Source organism: Dipodomys spectabilis, unplaced genomic scaffold, assembly GCF_019054845.1.
Source record: "Dipodomys spectabilis isolate Male_0828 unplaced genomic scaffold, ASM1905484v1 ptg000167l, whole genome shotgun sequence".
NCBI classification, from domain to species: Eukaryota; Metazoa; Chordata; class Mammalia; order Rodentia; family Heteromyidae; genus Dipodomys; species Dipodomys spectabilis.
The window spans coordinates 520,001-539,955 of record NW_024870844.1 but is presented as its reverse complement, the minus strand read 5'-3'; the positions used below and the strand labels follow the sequence as shown (position 1 = coordinate 539,955).

The window sequence follows — 19,955 nt, the reverse complement described above, 5'->3', positions numbered from 1 at the left end:
ATGAATGCTAATACTTAAAAATGCAACTGATTTTGTACAACGATGATCTACCCTTAGATCTTGTTAAACTAATTTTCAGTACTATACCTTTTCTCTTTGGTATACCCAATTAAATTTCCTACATAGCTCATAATATCCTCCATAAGAAACAATTTTACTTCATTCCAATCTAAATGATTTTATATATACATATATATATACATACATATACATATATATATATATATTTGCTTACTACACCAGCTAGATCCTCCACACATTGATGAATATAAGTAGTGAGAGACATTTGGGTACCACCTATGCATACCTCATGTCTTTAATCCTAGCTACTCCCAAGGCTGAGATCTGAAGGACTAGGTGGAAGAGAGAGTTCAGTAGTGAACTCTCTAGTGGTGAAATAATACAGGCCCAGAGAGATAAGTAAGTAAATACTTTAGGAGATATACAAGTCTTCACAAATGTTAACTGAAACCTGGTAGATTCAAGGGAGAACTCAGAAAGGCTAAAATCAACTTAGAGAACTTAGAAAGGCTAAATCAAAGGTCAAAAAAATAAATGCCAGGAAAGGGGTACTTCAAAGAGGATAAGTGGGGCTAAAGGGAGGAGGTCGATGGAGAGAAGGGTGGGAAATAGGATCCAAAATTCAATGCATCTTCTACAAAATAAAGGCAAGTGCAAGAAGGGGAAGTTGGGAGAAAGGCATTAGAATATTCAAAGGGGTGCAATGCATTGCAGTCATAAAATGCCTTTTTGAATGGCAACTCATTTCTACAACTACTTAAGGATAACAAAAAGCAATCTGATTGTCACTACATTTTACTGGAGAGGGGGTAAACAAGGGTGATATTAAAATTATTTACATTTACTGTGATTATTAGCACGGACTCATCTAACTCTACCGTCTTACCTTTTGCTTTTCTATTGTCACATTGGTTGTTCTTTTTCTCTTTTCTCTAGTTTAGGATTATGTTTTATGATTGCATTTTATCTCTTTTGTTGATTTGTTAGTTGTAACTTTTTGTTTTGATACTTTAGTAGTCTCCTTAGGGTTTATGGTATCTATTTTTACCTTATCACAATCTACCTTCCATTTCTTTTATAGTACCTAACCTATAACATAAAATTCTAATGACAATACTTCTCCATCCCTCTTCTCTAAGCTTTGTGCTTTCATTACCATACATCTTACTGCTAAGTGTGTAATAAACCATATAAGACATTTTCTGCTTAAAAGATGAGCTGATCTGATTATCTTTAAGTAGATTTAGATGATAATAATAATTCTTTATACTTGAAGGACTTCCTGCAATATGTTGGTGATGGTGATGGAATCTTTCAGCTTTTAGATGCTTAAAAATGTTTTATCTGGTTTCGTTTTTATATAAAAGATACTTCACTTGGCAAGAATCCTAGTTTGCCTCTTTTCGGTCTTTTGCTATTTTAAAGCCATTACTTTTCTTTTCTTTTCCCTGTCCCCAGTGAAAAATTCTCTTTCAACTTTATTTTTGTTTCTGTATATGCTGTTTGGGTTTTTTTTTTGGGGGGGGGTGTTTTGTTGTTGTCAGTCGTGGGGCATGAATTCTTCAGCTCAGGACTAGCACTCTACCACTTGAGCCACAGCACCACTGCTGGTTTTCTGAGTGGTTTATTGGAGATAAAAGTCTCACAGACTTTCCTGCCTGGTCTGGCTTTGAACCGTGATCCTCAGATCTCAGCCTCCTGAGTAGCTAGGATTACAGGCACCCGGCTGATATTTCTTTTTTGGCTCACTACTTTTACAGTTTTCTCTTTATCACCAGTTTTAAGCAATTTGATTATCATGTACTTTGCTTTATTAGTCTTCATGTCTCTTATGCTTAAGGATCATTGAGTTTCTTGGGACAATGGCATCAGAATTCCTATTAGAGGAAAATGATGGTTATTGTTTATGCAAATATTTTTTATATCTTCTCATGTTCTCAAATTCCAGTAAAATATGTGTGTAGATGCATGTGTTTGTGTGCATAAGTATGTGTATATGTGCACATTTGTGTGTATTCATGTTTACATATGCAGGTGGATTACATGTGTATTCATTTCTGTGTGCATATGTACATGTGTCCATGCATCTCTGGGTATATGTGTGCATGCGTGTACATTACAGTCATTTATTACTTCATTTTATAACTCAGAAGACTGGAGTCTAAAGGACACTGGGATATAATTCCTATTCATAGCTCTCTGTATCATCAGTATATCTAAAATCACAACAATTCAGATCTTTTAAAGTAGCTTTATAAATCCTCAAAACCATGGAGTTTAAACACCAGGGTCAAATACAAATTTTCCATCATATTAGTCACATATATATGTATGTATGTATGGAGGATTTGTATTTATACATATGTATGTACACACGTTGTTTGTTTGTTTGTTTTAGTCAATTGTGGGGCTTAAACTCAGGGCCAGGCCACTACCCTAAGTTTTTTGCTCAAGGCTAGCGCTCTACCATTTTGAGCCACAGCACCACTTCCAGTTTTCTGGTGGCTAAATGAGATTAAGAATCTCAAGGAATTTCCTGCCCAGGCAGGCTTTGAACCACAATCCTCAGATCTCAGCCTGAGTTAGGATTATAGGTGTAAGCTATTGGGGCATTGTTTTAAAATTGGATGTGTTTTTAAATCATACTTTGCTTTAAAATGGAAAGTTTTCTTATGTTTTTCCCTGTGGTAAGGACTATTATGCTATTCAGCCTGGAAGCTATGAACTTGTATTTGTTTATGTATCCCTTTTGCAAGTTCTCAAATGATTACACAAAGAGCATGAGAAAATAAGAACATCAGTTCAAAATCAGAGTCCATGAGCTTTTATCTGTGTGACCTGCAGAAACTTACTTAATCTTTTCAATTTTCATTTATCTCTTTAAAAGTTATTTTTTAATTGACAAAAGCCACTATTTATATTTATGGGGAATAATGCAATGTTTTGATCTGCATACACACTGTCAAAAGCTTCAACCAAGCTTATTAACATATCCATCACCTTGTCAACTTGTCATTTTTGATAGTATAAACACTAAAATGTGTTCTTTTTAATGTCTAATGTAATTATAGAGGATGAAGTTTGGAGGTGTGGCTTAAGTGGTTGAGTGCTTGCCTGGCAAATGCAAGGTCCTAAGTTCGAAACCCCAGAATGGGTTTGGCCAAAAGAAGACTCATAGAGGATTTTCTGAGTATCCAATTACATAGTATTAGCACAGAGTTGAGAATGTACAAGGCAGGTAGGTAAAGAACTCTAAGAGTACATGTACCTTAATTATAAGGGATGATTCATCTTTGCAGTCTCTGTGTGGCTCTCTTGTACACATTAGGCACTTAGAAAATATTTTGTGAGTGATGAATACATGTTACTGAAACACGAATAAGGTGGCTCATCATTAGACTCAAGCAGATTGTGCAGCTAACGATTTTCCTATGCTCAAAATAAAAGGTAGTGGTAGGGAGAGTATTTGTGAATTTCTACACTCCATACAATAGGCACCTTGCAGACCAAAGAGTTCTATCTCTGAGGAAGAAAATCATCCTAAACAGAAAAAAGAAAAAAAAGATGAAAGATCTTTCTTCTAACAAAGAACTGCTAGTACTTAACTTGTCAGGACAGGATTTTGAAAAACAGCATTCCCAAGTACACTTTTGTAAAAAGCCTTAAAAAGAAGCAATGTAAACCCAGTGTCCACTAGCCTTTCATTATTTCTCATTGATAATGGCTTGGAAAAGCCTCATTTTAGAAAATGCAACACACTACTGTGAACTTGAAAAGCAAACTTGCTTTCATGAAGCTCATGTTCCATTGGGTAAGTGAGGGCTCAGTTAGATCATGGCTAATTATAGATTCTGGCTGTGTCTGCTTAGTACCCAAACAAGGGAAGGAGATGCAAAAAAAAAAAAAAAGTATACCCCCAGCTCACATGTTTTCTAAAGGAGAAGAAATCAACTCTTGCTTATATTGAATGCAATCATAAGGCATACTTAGACAAAACCCCTCTTCTTATACATATACCACTTTTCTAAGCAAGAGAAATATATCTGATCAGGATTCTAAAATTCTTGACTAGTGCAATAGCCACTGACATTCCCAAGAACAATCTAGCAAGATTCTTAGGCACTTTGTAGTCTATCCAAAAATGTTTATATGGTCTCAAAATTTATTCTTCAAATACTCATCAAGTATTCACATGATAGATACTGCTCCATTACACAACAGAACAGAACAAAATCCCTCTCTCATCAAGCTTATATTCCAATAAAAGCAATTTTAATAATACTTTATTTTATTGTAGAATGGATGTAGAAAGGAGTTACAGTTACATAAGTAAGGTAATTAGTGCATTTCTTGTCAAATACTGGGATGTCTAGCATCAAAAAATAAAATAAAATACCCAGGAATTAACTCAACCAAAGAGGTGAAGGACCTCTATCATGAAAACTTTAAAAACCTTAAAAGAAAATTAAAGCAGATTTAAGGAAGTGGAAAAACCTCCTGTGCTCCTAGATTGGGAGGATTAACATCAAGGAAATGTCAATACTGCCAAAAGCTATCTACAAATTTAATGCAATATTCATCAATATTCCAACAACATTCTTTAATGAAATAGAGGAAGCAATCCAAAAATTCATATGGAATAATAGAAGATCCTGAATAGCAAAAACAATACTTAGCAGGAAAAACAGTGCTGGAGGAATATCAATACCATTTTTCAAACTCTATTACAAAGCCATAGTAATTAAAACAAAAACAGCTTGGTATTGGCACATGAACAGGCCTGCGGACCAATGGAATAAAATTGAAGACCCAGAAATTAACCTGTAGACTTATAGTCACCTAGTCTTTGATAAGGGGCCAAAAAATAGGATGAAAGAAAGACAGCCTCTTCAACAAATAGTGCTGGCACACCATTTGGCACCACAATCAACTCCAAATTGATCAAAGACCTTAAGGTAAAGGCAAATACCCTGAAAATATTACAGGAAGGGATAGAGGATACACTAGAGCTCCTGGCCCAAGTTGAAACTTCCTAAATAAAGATCCAGAGACACAAAAACTCAAATAAAGGTTGGATAAATGGGATTGCATTAAACTGCAGAGCTTCTGCATGGCAAAAGACATAGCTAGCAAGATCAATAGAAAGCCCACAGATTGGAAGAAGATCTTCACTAACCATAAAACAGGCAAGAGCCTCATATCAAATATATACCTAGAGCTCAAAAAATCAAAACCTCCAATAACAAATCCTCAAAGAAACAATTATCCCACTAATAAGTGGTCTAAAGAATTAAAAAGAGACTTCTCTGGAGAGGAAATAATAATAGCCAATAGACACATGAAGAAATGTTCGATGTCTCTGGCCATAAAAGAAATGCAAATCAAAACTACATTAAGATACCACATCACCCTAGTCATAATGGCCATTATCAAGAAAACAAATAACAGCAGATGCTGGTAGAGATGTGGCCAATAGGGAACACAACTACACTGTTGATGGGAATGTTAACGGGTTCTGGAAAGCACTATAAAGGTTCCTCAAAAGACTAACCAGAGCTCCCCTATAACCCAGCAGTCCCACTCCTGGGCATTTACCCAAATGATCACAAACAAGGCCACAGTAAAGCTACTAGCACATATATTCATTGCAAGAGCAATTTTAAATTAATTTCTCAGTATTCCAAAAAAGGGACAGAATTTAGTAATAGAAGATTTGCATTATAATCTTGGTCCTAGTTACATACTGGGGATTTCCTTAACATTTGTTGACAGACTTAGTTCTATCTCTCTCTAGTTCTGTGACCTTGCAAAAATCAATTAACTTTTAAGTGCTCTCTATCATAAAGTATGAAAATTGACTAATCTATTAGAAATGTTCAGTTTTAAAATCCCATAAGAGGCATGGAAACTTTGGTTTCAAGAATCTTTCATTTTGTTCTAGAAACAAGCACTAAGTTGATCACATGTGAAAGAACAGTCAAGTTCTATGGAAAATGCATAAAGAATCTATGTAGGGGAAAAACAAAGGAGGGGGTAACAATGCTCGAGAGGAAATGTACTTATTACCTTACTCATGTAACTGTAACCCTTCTGCACAGTATCTTTACAATAATAGATACATATTGAATAAAAAAGAAAGGGAAAAAATCTAAGAGGTTTATCCAAAAAGAAATTTATATTCTGTTGAAGATTAAACTGCTTTAATTATTAGGATGATTGGAGCAGAATATAAGTTGAGGTAAAAGTGAGAGACTCTCAGAGTAAAACCCAGTATCTTCCTCCTTAGTTAAATTGTGTATGCCTTTGTGTATTGTTTACATTGTTTTACATTACATTTACCAAGATCAACTAATAAATGCCATACTGCATGCTCATCACTTTTTCATTATAAACTAAAATAATTCATAATGAAAAATTACTCAGAGAAAAAATTACTTTGTAGAAAGTATAGGATTTTTTTCCTAATTCACCAACATTCTGTGTCATTCTGTGTCTTTGAGCATCAACTTCTTGAACTTCAAATGAATGATAATTTTAAATGCTTGTTAGGACTTGTCTAAGGATTCAAAAGCTAATAGAAGCCAAGTGCCTGTCATGGGTTCTGGCACATGATCAGTACTTTATTTTAATCAATACAGAAAGTTAAGACCTGTCTTTTTTCCATTGAAGCATTTATTTCAAAAGCTTACACTGATTTTCTTGTTGTTGTTCCAGTTTTGAAGCTTAAACTCAAGGCCTGAGCAGTATCCCTGAACTTTTTTTAAAAATACATTTTATTGTTATTGTAGAGGTGATGTACAGAGAGGTTCCAGTTACACAAGTCGAGAAATAAGTAAATTTCTTTTTGAACCATGTCACCCCTTCCTTCGCTCTCTCTTAGTTTATACCCCCTGTCCCCACCCACAAGTTGTATAGTTCATTTTCCACATAGTATCTGATGAATACCACTGCTGTTCAATATTTGTCATACCTTTTCTGTACCTCCCTCTACCTTCCCAAAGACAGCAACAGCAACAACAAAAACAAAAACAGCAACAGCAACAACAAAAATCTCATTTCAATTTCTTGGAATTCATTTCATAAAGTGTTATTTTATATGATGATATGAACATAGCTATTGCTCCTTTGGCATCCACTCCTATTAATATCTTTGGTCTTTGAACTCACTGTGTGACTATCTAAAGATCTATATAATTTATCATGTCTCAGTGTTGTTGGGGCGGGGAGGGGGGTTCTTTTCTTTTACCATCCAGATTGTTTACTTGTAAATTTATAGGGATAGTATAATTACTAAAAATGAGGGAAAATGTGCAACCTATGTTTCTTTGGATCTGGCTTACTTCACTTAATATTCTTTCCACATCTTTCCATTTCCTTATGAATGGTACAATATCATTCTTTCAGATAGAAGAGTAGAATTCCATTGTGTATATATGCCACATTTTCTTGATTCATTTGATCACTCAGGGGCATCTAGGTTGATTCCATATCTTGGCTATAGTAAACAATACTGCAATAAACATGGCTGTGCTGATAGCTTTAGTGTGGCCTTGTTTGAGTTCTATTGGATAAATACCCAGGAGTGGAATTGCTAGGTCCTAGGGAAGTTCCATGTTTAATCTTTTGAGAAACCTCCATTCTAATTTCCAGAGTGGTTGAACAAGTTTACATTCCCACCAATAGTGTAGTAGAGTTCTCTTTTGGCCACATCCCCACCAGCACTGCAGCAACAATCAGAGTCAACTAGCAATTACAAATCCCTGAGCTTTTTGTTCAATGTTAACACTCTACCACTTAAGCCACAGCTCTATTTTCACCTTATGCTGGTTAATTGAAGGTAAGAGTCTCACCAACTTTCCTGCGTGGGCTGGTTTTGAACATTGATCCCCAGATCTTAACCTCCTGAGTAGGTAGGATTACATGCATGAGCCATCAGTGCCTGGCTTTACAATTCTTATCATAGAAATCTCTTTGTAAGTAATTGAAGTCACTTTACTATAAGCCTTAAAAAAAAGTATAGTAGTTATTGACTGTCATTAAAAACTACCCTGGGCTAGAAAGGTGGCTCAGTGGTAGAGTGCTTGCCTTGCACACATGAGGCTCTGGATTCAATTCCTCAGCACCACATAAGCAGAAGAAGCAGGACGTGGTGCTGTGGCTCAAGTGGAAGAGCTCTAGCTTTGAACTGAAGAGCTGAGGGAAGCATCCAGGCCCAGAGTTCAGGCTCCACAACCAGGAAAAAAAACTACCCTGTCTTACTTAATTAAAGAGTTTTTCTGACAAGATGTGGCTATTCACATGATTACTCTAAAGAGCTACTGATCTGTAGCAGAGTCACTGGACCAATTCCAGGAAGATTAAGTCCCTTACAAGGGCCATGTAACATGACAAGAGATACACTTTTTTCTAAGAGACACTCAATTATTTCCTTCAGATGCATTGATCCTGTTCCAGAAACTTAGGGCTCTTCATTGCAAATTTTCACTTTGGGGCTTTTCATCACTCCACACAGCATGTTTCCCCACCAATACCTCCTAAAGCCACATGCTCTCTTGGCTCAGCTATTCCAAGAGGTAAAACTGTTTGCAGTGAGTCTGCACCTCCTAAAGATTGCTTTTATGCTCTGGCCTCTACTCTGACATAGGAGCTTAGTGATACCTTGTGCAGCGTATATGAACAAAGTGCTATTCTCAACTGAGTGTGGTATTTCAAGCCTATAATCACAGCAATTAAAGCATAAATACTAAAAATTTTAATTAATATAAATTAAATAAAAGCACAAAGACTGCAAGTTCAAGGCCAACCTGGGGCTAACTAGCAAGTTTGCAACCAACCTAGTCTACATAATGAGAGCTTGCCTCAAAAAAAAAAAAGAATGGATGGAAGGAAGAGATGGATGGAGGGAAAGAGGATACTAGTCACAAAGAAAGCCTTTTTAATTCTAGAACAATAAATACTAGATATTGTGCTTCCTGCTTTGTAGAATAAGGAACAAAGGTGATGATTTATCCTTTACTTTGGAGGACCTATTCCAGCATGCTCCTAATCACGGGATCCCTAAAGATCATCTCATGGAGCAAGTTCCTCAAATTTTGTAGGATTTCTCTTCCCCACACAAGTGAAACTTACCAAAGCTTATAAGTTGATCTGATTTTCTTAGATGACAGAGATGAGGTAATGAAGCAACATCCAAAAGAGTCATATTGTTTCCAAGAAATTTAATTGTGTCTCTGAATAAAACTTCAGAGTATTTATAGGGACACAAAAATACTCCACACCCAATAAGATACACTTTCCAATGAATGTTTGTTATCCAATTAAAAATTACGAGGGATGCAAATAATGGGTAAGTTCTACTCATAATTAGTGAAAGAAAAGGACATAATCAGTAGCAAGCACATTAAAACAATACTGTAACTGCATTCCAAATACTCAAGAAACAAAATTAAACATGCTAAAAAAAACAATGACATAGGAGCAAATAAAACATTTAGGATGAAAACTAAATATCACAATAAATAGAAGTAATGACAGATTAGATAACATGAAAGAAAACATATTAGTAAACTTAGGCACAACCATATAAACTGTAAAAAAGAAACATTAAAAAAATCAATTAAACAAATAAGAATAACACATCAGTGCACACATGCACATACATACACATAATCAACAAATACTGAAGGTCAGATTTCATAGCCATTTGACTACAAGTTTCAGACTCCAAAACTTCTTCAGACTCAATGATTATAAGGTTAACATTGGTAGTAATATGGCATATGTATATTCCTTCAGGGGCCAGGTGGAACCAATAAACTTATTTTTTAAAGAACCCAGTTTCAGATTATATACATGATGCTAATCAGTAACAATTTGAAAGTTTGCCCTACTAAAGGAATTTAGACTCTACAAATTTATATTTAAGACTTCTTACAAATCTCAGCACTCCGGAGGTTAATGCAAGAAAATTGCAAATTCAAGGAGAAACTGGACTACATAGTAAACCCCTTTCTCAATAAATAAATAAATGAATAAATAAATAAAAGACTGTACTGACAAAAGTCTATATCTGCAAATACGGAATCTCAGTCTAGAAATCACTAGAATTAGAATAAGGATCTGCTCCATAAGTCTGCTGAGATATACAAAGTAAAAGGGGGGAAAGATTACGTTCATATCAATAATCTAGTATTGAACAGGCATCATTACTTAGTTTAAGAAGAACTTCAAAAGGGTATCATAATTATTTTGAATTCTTCATTTTATTCAGTAAAGACCTTAAATATGACCATGATGGGGTGAATTTTATGTTCAACTGCCCACGGTGGTAGAGAAGACAAGAAAATAAATCAAATACAAACACTTGGGCAACTTATCACCTCTCATTTGTCCACAACTTCTCCTGTATGTACAACATATGGGAGATATGCATCCTATTCATAAAGCTTCAGGATGCTTATCTCTACCACTATCATTGTGTAGCCTGCGAGATTTCTCTTCCCAGTGTGATCCTGGGTGGACTATTTTCAAATAGTAGTTCACAAACTCTCTACACTGTAATTTTGCTAAGAAAGAAATATGTGTCTGAGCATATATACACATATGCATACACACACACACACACACACACACACACACACACTGGCTCACACAGGGGTATGATGTAGATATGGTATAACTTAATCCCTGCTGTTCATTGTTCACTGCATCAAAGGGAGTCTGCCAGCCACTTCACTGTGATACACTAGTCTAGGAGCAAGGTCAAGAAGAGCCTTCTTGCTCTGGCTCCCAGCATTCGCTGTCTTATGTTTGACACCTCGTGCTGAGATGCCTTACTTGGCTGGAAGCTAACTCAGCTCAGTCTGATGAGGCGCTTGGAAGAACCAAGTTGAGGTTGTCTTGAAACTGCAAAAAGAGCCAGAGGGTCAGTGTAGTCACTTTGTAAAGAATCAACCTGGCTAATGAAGGGGCCAGGAAAGTCTAACTCACCAGTGTACAGCTGTCTTTTGATCCTACAGGGGAAGCAATTAATGCTTTTATTTTACAGTAAATGCACTTAGTAACACTGAATCTAGTTTTATTTTTTTGTTCTTTCCATTTTATCCTACCTTCTAATAGTTAGCACAGAGCACAAAGGAGAATCAGATTCTCCCAGGGTAATAGAGCATAAGGGTCTTAGGGGAGCTAGGGAAACCACAAGCACAGTTGTCAGTTATAGGAGCATGAAAATCATATTTAAAGAGGGGATACAAGGGAAGGATAAGAAAAGAAGTCCTTAGCATTTGTTTTCTCCTATAGTTCAATAATGCTTCCAACATAAATCTATCATGAATTAAATTATATACTTCGTGAAAAGTATTTCAGAGTCCTTAGAATATACTAAGTATTAGTTAAACATTGGTTATAATTCACCAGTGCTACTGTTAATTGAAAGGAGGACTCTGACAACACATTAACAAAATTAATTATTCTAAGGCTTATTAAGTGACTACACTGGAAGTTCTAGCTAATGAAATAATGCATAAGGATTCAAAGTGAAATAAAGCTGTCATTTTTCATAGATGACAGGATTATGGTCAACAGAAAAATTATTAAATAAGTGAATATACAATATGGTGAGGCATTAAGGTCAATACATAAAAATTATACAACAAAATTAAAAATGGAGTTTGAACAACAACATCATTTACAATTGCTTCAATAGGTCAAATAGAGATAAATCTAATGAAAGTTGCACTTGACTGATAGATTCAAAATCATAGAACATTATTAAGACAAGTTGAGAAAACAAAGAATTACAGAAAAGGTCAATTCTCCTTAAATCAATTGAATCAAATTTGAATAAAAATTATTCCAGGGGTGGCTGGATATATAAATTGACTAATACTTAAACTTCTGTAGAAATGGAAAGAAGTCAAGAATAGTCCTAACAATTCTGAAAGTCAGAAATGAACAATTTATGTTGAAAGATATCGAAATAATAAAGCTATAGGAATTAATACAATACAGTACTGACACTGTATGTGTAATTCATTTAAGAAGGTATGTAAGCAGTCAGTCAATAACCAAAAAGGTGCTCAACTTCCTTTTTTTTTGCCAGTCCTGGGCACTGTCCCTGAGCCTCTTTTATTCAAAGCTAGCACTCTACCACTTGAGCCACAGCACCACTTCCAACTTTTCTGTTTATGTGGTACTGAAGAATCGAACCCAAGGCTTCATGCATGATAGGCAAGCACTCATAACACTAAGCCACATTCCTAGGCCCTCTTTTTTGGGGAGTGCTGAAGAATCGAACCCAGGGCTTCATGCATGATAGGCAAGCACTCTTAACACTAAGCCACATTCCTAGGCCCTCTTTTTTTGTGGGGGAGGGCGGATCAATTAAAATCAAAATATGATTAAACTACATATTATGATATTGTGGCCTCACCAAAACTAATGACAGAATTAAATGTTCTTTGTGAGTACTAGGATGAGGAACAGATTAAGATTAGTGGATTCATGGATTATCTCCAGAGTAGGTTTGCTCTAAGTCATTTGTCTCTGCTCTTGAATTTCTCCCTCTCACATGTGATGCCTTGAGCTACTTAAGAACTCTGCAAGGAATTCCCACCAATAAGATAGCCTTCATTAGTTGTGTTCCCTCCACCTCAAACCTACCAGCCCCTAGAGACAAGAACTGAATACATTTTCCATACTTCACAAATTTCCCAGTCTCTGCTACTTTCCTATGCAAAAGAAAACAGATAAAGGTATACTGTATCAGAACTATACAGATGGAACTGATAGACAACATAACTGAAGAGGATGTAGAAGAACTGAAAATCTCAGGAAGTGTCCATGTTGTAAGCATAAATAGGTGACACCACTTTGAAAGGTGGCTGAGTGTATGTGCCATACCCTTCAGCAGATCTACTTTATTTCATTGATTATTTCAATCTCTTTTCACAGTCATTCTATGAGGCACTTATATACATTTTAAAGATAAGGACAGAAAATAATTCAGGGATAGTGGAATATTTTACTCAAGGTCTGACATTCATGATAATGTCTGTTTTCTCCTCTACTATGCACAAGATTATTTCTCACAGAATGTAGACACATTGGGACTCTGTATCTGGAGAAAGCCTAAAGTCCCTGTGTAGCAAGAGGTAAGGCCAAAAATATTCATGGTAGATTAAATGAGATCCAGTAGTGGCACTTTACAAAACAAGGTGCTTCTGGACCAATTAGCAGAAGAGCTTAGATGAATTCTGACTTCTAGCTCCACATATATACCTTTGCCCTATGCAGTCTTCAAGTCCCAGTTCCTCACTACATCTAGATTAAACCTGGCCACACTGGACAAAGTGAGAGACCTGTTCTAATTCTATCAGCCCCTGTAATGATCAAATCTGATGGACTTTATGTGGAAGTGATGGATAGCTTGTTAACTAGTTACTAAGAGTATATTAAAATAATTCAATCTGACCAGAGAGTCTATTTTTCCTAAATGCAGATGCCTCTCTTTATTGCATATGTTACCTCATAACAAGTTCTATCTTTGGATCTCAGGACACTTTTAAAATACTGTACTTCAACTCAAAAATTTTTGCTGCGTTTCTGTGGCCCATTTAAAGATCTTCTAAGTTTGTCATAAATTGAAGTGATCCAACAGTTCCAAATAGAAGGATAAAGTCTAGCCCAGTGGAGGGAGCATTAAACCTCCTTGCAAGTCAGCAAAAGCAAAAGTGACAGCCTGATAGCAATTTAAAATTACTCTGAGACCACAACTGCCAATTAAAATAGACTTTCATAGTAACAGATGAGCATCTGGTATCTTCCATTTGGAAAGAAAAATTAAAGAGAGTTTATATTTTGTAGTAATGAAAAACTTAGAAACCTATGAAGCTTCAGTTTGGGCTTTGCTTAAATTATATATTTTTATATCCTGCCTTCCAGAAGTACAGTGTTTCCTTGTTTGTATTTGTTAATAGCCACAAAATGCTGCTAACAAAATAAACCATGCAAAAGTCAGAATCTATATTCATTCATAGTCATTATTCTCCTCTCATCTTCTGCAAAAAGAGGTTTGGAGATTATTCTAAGGATGTTTTGATTTAATGTATTTGATCTGAATTCTGAGAAGACATACTGGAAAAGGACTCTTAGATCTCGGAGAAAAGGAGAAATGGAAGAGAAAGATGAAGGAGAAAAGAGAAAAGGAAGAGGGGTAGCTTTAGTAGGGTCTTGTCTGTAAATTCCGGTAAATGACCAAAAGTGGGATTGCTGGGTCCTAGGGGAGCTCTATGTGGAGTCTTTTGAAGAACCTCCATACTGCTTTCCAAAGTGGTGGAACAAGTTTACACTCCCACCAACAATGCAGTAAGGTTTCCTTGTGACCTCCTCCCCTCCAGCATCTGTTGTTATTAGAGTTCTTGATTATAGCCATTCTAACTGGAGTGAGGTAGTATCTCAATGTTGTTTTGATTTGCATTTCTTTTATGGCTAGGGGGGGTTGAGCATTTCTTCATGTGTCTATTGGCCATCCCTCTCAAGCTACCAGCACAACTGTGTATTGCAGCATTATTTACCATAGCTAAGACATGGAACCAACCCAGATGCCCCTCAGTAGATGAATCGATCAAGAAAATGTGGTATATATACACAATGGAATTCTATGCCTCCATCAAAAAGAATGGCTCACCCCATTTGCTAGGAAATGTTGGAAAAATTATATGAAGTGAAGTAAGCCAAGCCCAAAGAAACATAGGTCCCATGGTTTCCCTTATTTGCAATTACTAGTATATGTCTGAGACAAGCAGAAATGGTCAGATAAGTTGATGTTAGGCGAAATGAACCCCAAGATAAGGACTCAAATGGTTTTTCTTTCTTGCAATTGTTTCTAACATACATATAAAATGATGTCTTTGTTGCTTTATATGTCCCTGCCCCACGGTATAACCCTTGTTTTCACTATATTTGATGTTGGTATAATTTGTGTAGGGGAAGGGAAAAAACAAATTGTTTAAATAGGGATACAGGTGGATCCATTGCAACAATGAGATGTACAAGTCACCGGGTGCGGTGGCGCGCGTCTGTAATCCCAGCTACTCTGAAGGCTGAGCCCAGAGGATCGCTTGAGTCCAGGAGTTCTGGGCTGCAGTGCGCTATGCCGATCGGGTGTCCCACTAAGTTCGGCATCAATATGGTGACCTCCCGGGAGCGGGGGGACACCAGTTTTCCTAAGGAGGGGTGAACCGGCCCAGGTCAGAGATGTACAAGTCGTTATGTCAAAAAACGAACTTTTGGGCGGGGGTTGGGGGGGGGGGGGTGAAGGTGGGGGATGGGAAAGGATGGGAAGGGAAAACAAAGGAGGAGGCAAAAGTGCTTGACAAGAAATGTACTCATTACCTTGTAACTGTAACCCCTCTGTACGATATTTTCACAATAAAAAAAAAATTAAAAAAAGAAAAAGAAGAGGGGAAAAAGAAAAGGAGAAAGAGAAAATGATGGAAGGAAAGAATGATGAGAGGGAGTGAGAAAGAGAGGTCTGGAGGAGGACAGACAGACAGACTAATAGATATGGAATAGGAATCTAGTGATCAGACTCTAATTCTTCATGCCCTTTCCTTCTATTGCCAAACGTTTAAAATGTTGATTCTTTAACAAATAATACTTGATTAGTGAAAACCACAGCAAGAATCATTTTATACTGAAGAGAGAATGAAGAGTAATAATCCATTCAGAGAGGGATATCTTCACTAAAATGGTGCACCATTTTTTAGAAAAATATCCTTTTTTTAAATTTTATTTTTTATTGTGAAAATACCATACAGGGGGATTACAATTACATGGGCAAGATAATGAGTACATTTCTTATCAAGCATTGTAGCCTCCCCTTTGTTTCCCCTTCCCATCCCTTCCCATCACGACTCCGCCCCCATCAAATCCTCCCCGCCCCCCCCCCCACACCAAAGTTGTAAAGTTCGTTTTCTACATAATGACTTGTACATCTCATTGTTGCAATGGGTCCACCTGTATCCCTAGTTAAATCATTTGTTTTTGTCCTTCCCCTCCACAAATTATACTGACATCAAATACAGTGAAAACATTGGTTATGCTGTGGGGGAGGGACATACAAAGCAACATAGAAATTATCTTATAAATTTGTTAGAAACAATTTCATGAAAGGAAAAAAAAAACAAAAATAACCATTTGAATACTTATATTGGGGTTCATTCCCCTAACATCAACTTATCTGACCTTTTCTGCTTGACTCAAACATATACTAGATAATGCGAATAAGGGAAACCATGGGACCTATGTTTCTTGGGGCCTGGCTTACTTCACTTCATATAATTTTTTTCAAGTCTTTCCATTTCCTAACAAATGGGGCAATGTCATTCTTTCTGATGGAGGCACAGAATTCCATTGTGCATATATACCACATTTTCTTGATCCATTCATCTACTGAGGGGCATCTGGGTTGGTTCCATATCTTAGCTATAGTAAATAATGCTACAATAAACATAGTCATGCTGGTAGCTTTAGTGTGGTCTTGTTTGTAAACATTTGGGTAAATGCCCAAAAGTGGGATTGCTGGGTCATAGGGGAGCTCTATGTGGAGTCTTTTGAGGAACCTCCATACTGCTTTCCAAAGTGGTTGAACAAGTTTACACTCCCACCAACAATGCAATAAGGTTCCCTTATGATCACATCCCCTCCAGCATCTGTTGTTATTAGAGTTCTTGATTATAGCCATTCTAACTAGGGTGAGGAGGTATTTCAATGTTGTTTTGATTTGCATTTCTTTTATGGTTAGAGAGGTTGAGCATTTCTTCATGTGTCTATTGGCCATCCCTCTTACCTCTTCAGAGAAGTTTCTCTTTAAGTTTTTAGCCCACTTATTTATTGGACAGTTGTTTCTTTGAGGATTTGTTGTTGGGGGATTTAATTTTTTAAGTTCCAGGTATATTTTCAGGTTGTCTGCTTTGACTCTGAGGTCTTTGATCCATTTGGGGTTGATTCTGGTGCAGGGTGATATATAAGGATGTAGGTTTAGTTTTTTACAAGTAGTTAACCAATTTTGCCAGCACCATTTGCTGAAGAGGCTGTCTTTCTTCCATTCTATTTTTTTAGCTCCCTTACCGAAGATTAGATGGCTATAGGTCTTTAGGTTCATTAGAAAAATATTCTATACCACCTCAATTCATGCTTCCTGCAATATCATATGTACCTCCATTATAGTCTTTACTAACAGCTAATTACTTAGTAATTACAATTAGTAAATACTGAATCACATTGCTTATTATCATGGCTTTTAGTTGTATGTTCCTGAATATACTTTGATATATTTCTTTTTCTCTCTCTCTTTTTTTTTGGTTTTGTGGTACTCAAGTTTGAATACAGGATCTCACCTTTGCTAAACTAGATACTCTACCACTTGAGCCATTTTGCCAGTCTTATTTCTATACCTTATCCATGAGATAAATTATCACCTAACATAGGACAGATACCAAAAAAGACTGGTAAGTGAATGACTAAATATTGTCATAAGAATCAGATAGAAGCCAGGCATGGGTGGCTCATGCCTGTAATCCTATCTACTGGCTGAGATTTGAGAAATGTGGTTCAAAGCAAGCCTCAGCTGGAAAGTCCATGAGACACTTATCTCCAATAAATCTCCAAAAAGCTTGAAGTGGAGCTGTGGCTAAAGCACTAGCCTTGAGAGAAAAAATAAACTCAGGGACAGCACCCAGGCCCTGAGTTCAAGCCCTAGGACCTGTTCTAATAAGAATTCAAGCCCTTCTGGCGGTGAGGACCTCCTCCCGAGAACATGCCTCTCGCAAAGGATCTCCTTCATCCCTCTCCTGAAGAGGAGAAGAAACACTAGAAGAAGCACTTGGTGCAGAGCCCCAATTGCTACTTCACGGATGTGAAATGCCCAGGATTCTACAAAGTCACCATGCTCTTTAGCCATGCACAGACAGCAGTTTCGTGTGTTGGTTGCTTCACTGTCCTCTGCCAGTCTACAGGAGGGAAGGCGAGGCTTACAGAAGGATGTTCCTTCAGAAGGAAACAGCACTGAAAGCACTGTGAACCAAGGTGAATGGGAAACCATCCCAATAAACACATCTTGGATTTTTTTTATTGTGAAAATACCGTACAGAGGGGTTACAATTACATGGGCAAGATAATGAGTACATTTCTTATCAAGCATTGTTGCCTCCTCCTTTGTTTCCCCTTCCCATCCCTTCCCATCTCCTCCTCCCCCCCCCCCCGCCCCCCATACCACCACCACCACCACTACCACCACCACCACCACCCCGCCAAAGTTATAAAGTTCGTTTTTTGACATAAAACAATTTTTTTTAATCTATGCTTTCTACTTTTCTATTTGTTTTGTTGTTGTTGCTGCTGCTGCTGCTGTTTGCTGGTCCAGGGGCTTGAACTTAGGGCCTGGGGACTATCTCTGAGCTTCTTTGCTTAAGGCTAGCACTCTACCTCAGCTATTTTTGTGATTAATTGGAAATAAGAGCCTTGCAAATTTTCCTGCCAGGCTGGCTTTGAATCAAGATCCTCAGATCTCAGCCTCCTAAGCAGCTAGGATTACAGGTGTGAGCCACTGGTGCCTGGCTACCTTTCTGTTTCCTTAATGAGTAAGACACTAGCATTGTTAACAGGAAACATTTTTCACACCTCCTGTCATATCTATAGAAACCATGTGTACCCCTAGCAAAAGCAGACTTTACTCAGCTATGAGATATCCACTACCACCTCTTGCTTATTTCTTAGTTTCTAGAGCTGTTCCCTTCTCAGAGGTACAGTTCTCTATACTTTGGCTCAGTGGGGCCAGACTTGACATTGTGTCTAAAAGCATCCAGTGAGATTGGGAGACAAGCTCTGCAAACCAGAGGAAGGGAAAACAATAAGAGACAAAGCAAAGTAGCTGTGAAATGAAACTCCTGCACTGTGCATCCCGTGCATCCCATCTGTTAGACAGGTACTGTCACCCCTCATCCCTACCTTCTCAGATGATGATAGCACAATGTGGTCTCAGACAAGTCTCAATGACGTATTTTCTTCCTCAGATAAAGTGTGAAATTTTTTTGCCCTGATGAGGCCATAAACTTCATGAATTCAGGCACTGCTTTATATATATATATATATATATATATATATATATATATATATATATATATATATATATATATATATATTCATAGCAAATTGTGTCACCTGATCCACCTGATCTACTAATTGAATGGGCAAAATATGCCCAGCACAGAACTTCTGTAAATGTGTCACTGTTTATCTCAGTATATCTTGTCTTGAGGTAAATAACACAACTTCTATGTGTCCATAGGATAATATTAAAATGTGACCTCAGAAAGGCCTTCAAATTGGAAGAAAAAGCTCACTACCGAACACATTCTATGAAGCCATCATAACCCTCATCCCAAAACCAGGCAGGGACTCATCAAAGAAAGAGAACTATAGACCCATTTCTTTGATGAACATTGATGCAAAACTTCTCAACAAAATTTTGGCCAATCGACTTCAACAATTCATCCAAAAAATCATATACACCACGATCAAACAGGATTCATTTCAGGGATGCAAAGCTGGTTCAATATACGCAAATCAATTAATATTATTCATCACATCAACAGGAGCAAGAATAAGAACCACATGGTTATCTCAATAGACGCAGAAAAAGCATTCGACAAGATCCAACACCCCTTTATGATGAAGGTTTTGGAAAAATTAGGAATCCATGGAACATTCCTCAATACAATAAAGGCTGTATATGACAAACCCACAGCCAGCATTATACTCAATGGTGAAAAACTAAAGCCATTTCCTCTTAACTCAGGAACAAGACAAGGATGCCCACTCTCTCCACTTCTCTTCAATCTAGTATTAGAATGCCTAGCTACAGCAATAAGACA

At 37.0% G+C, this 19,955-nt stretch overlaps 1 pseudogene; it reads left to right on the top strand.

Moving 5' to 3' along the window:
* Positions 1-17,811: 17,811 nt before the first annotated feature.
* LOC122119420 lies at positions 17,812-18,145 on the top strand (annotated as a pseudogene).
* Positions 18,146-19,955: the final 1,810 nt, after the last annotated feature.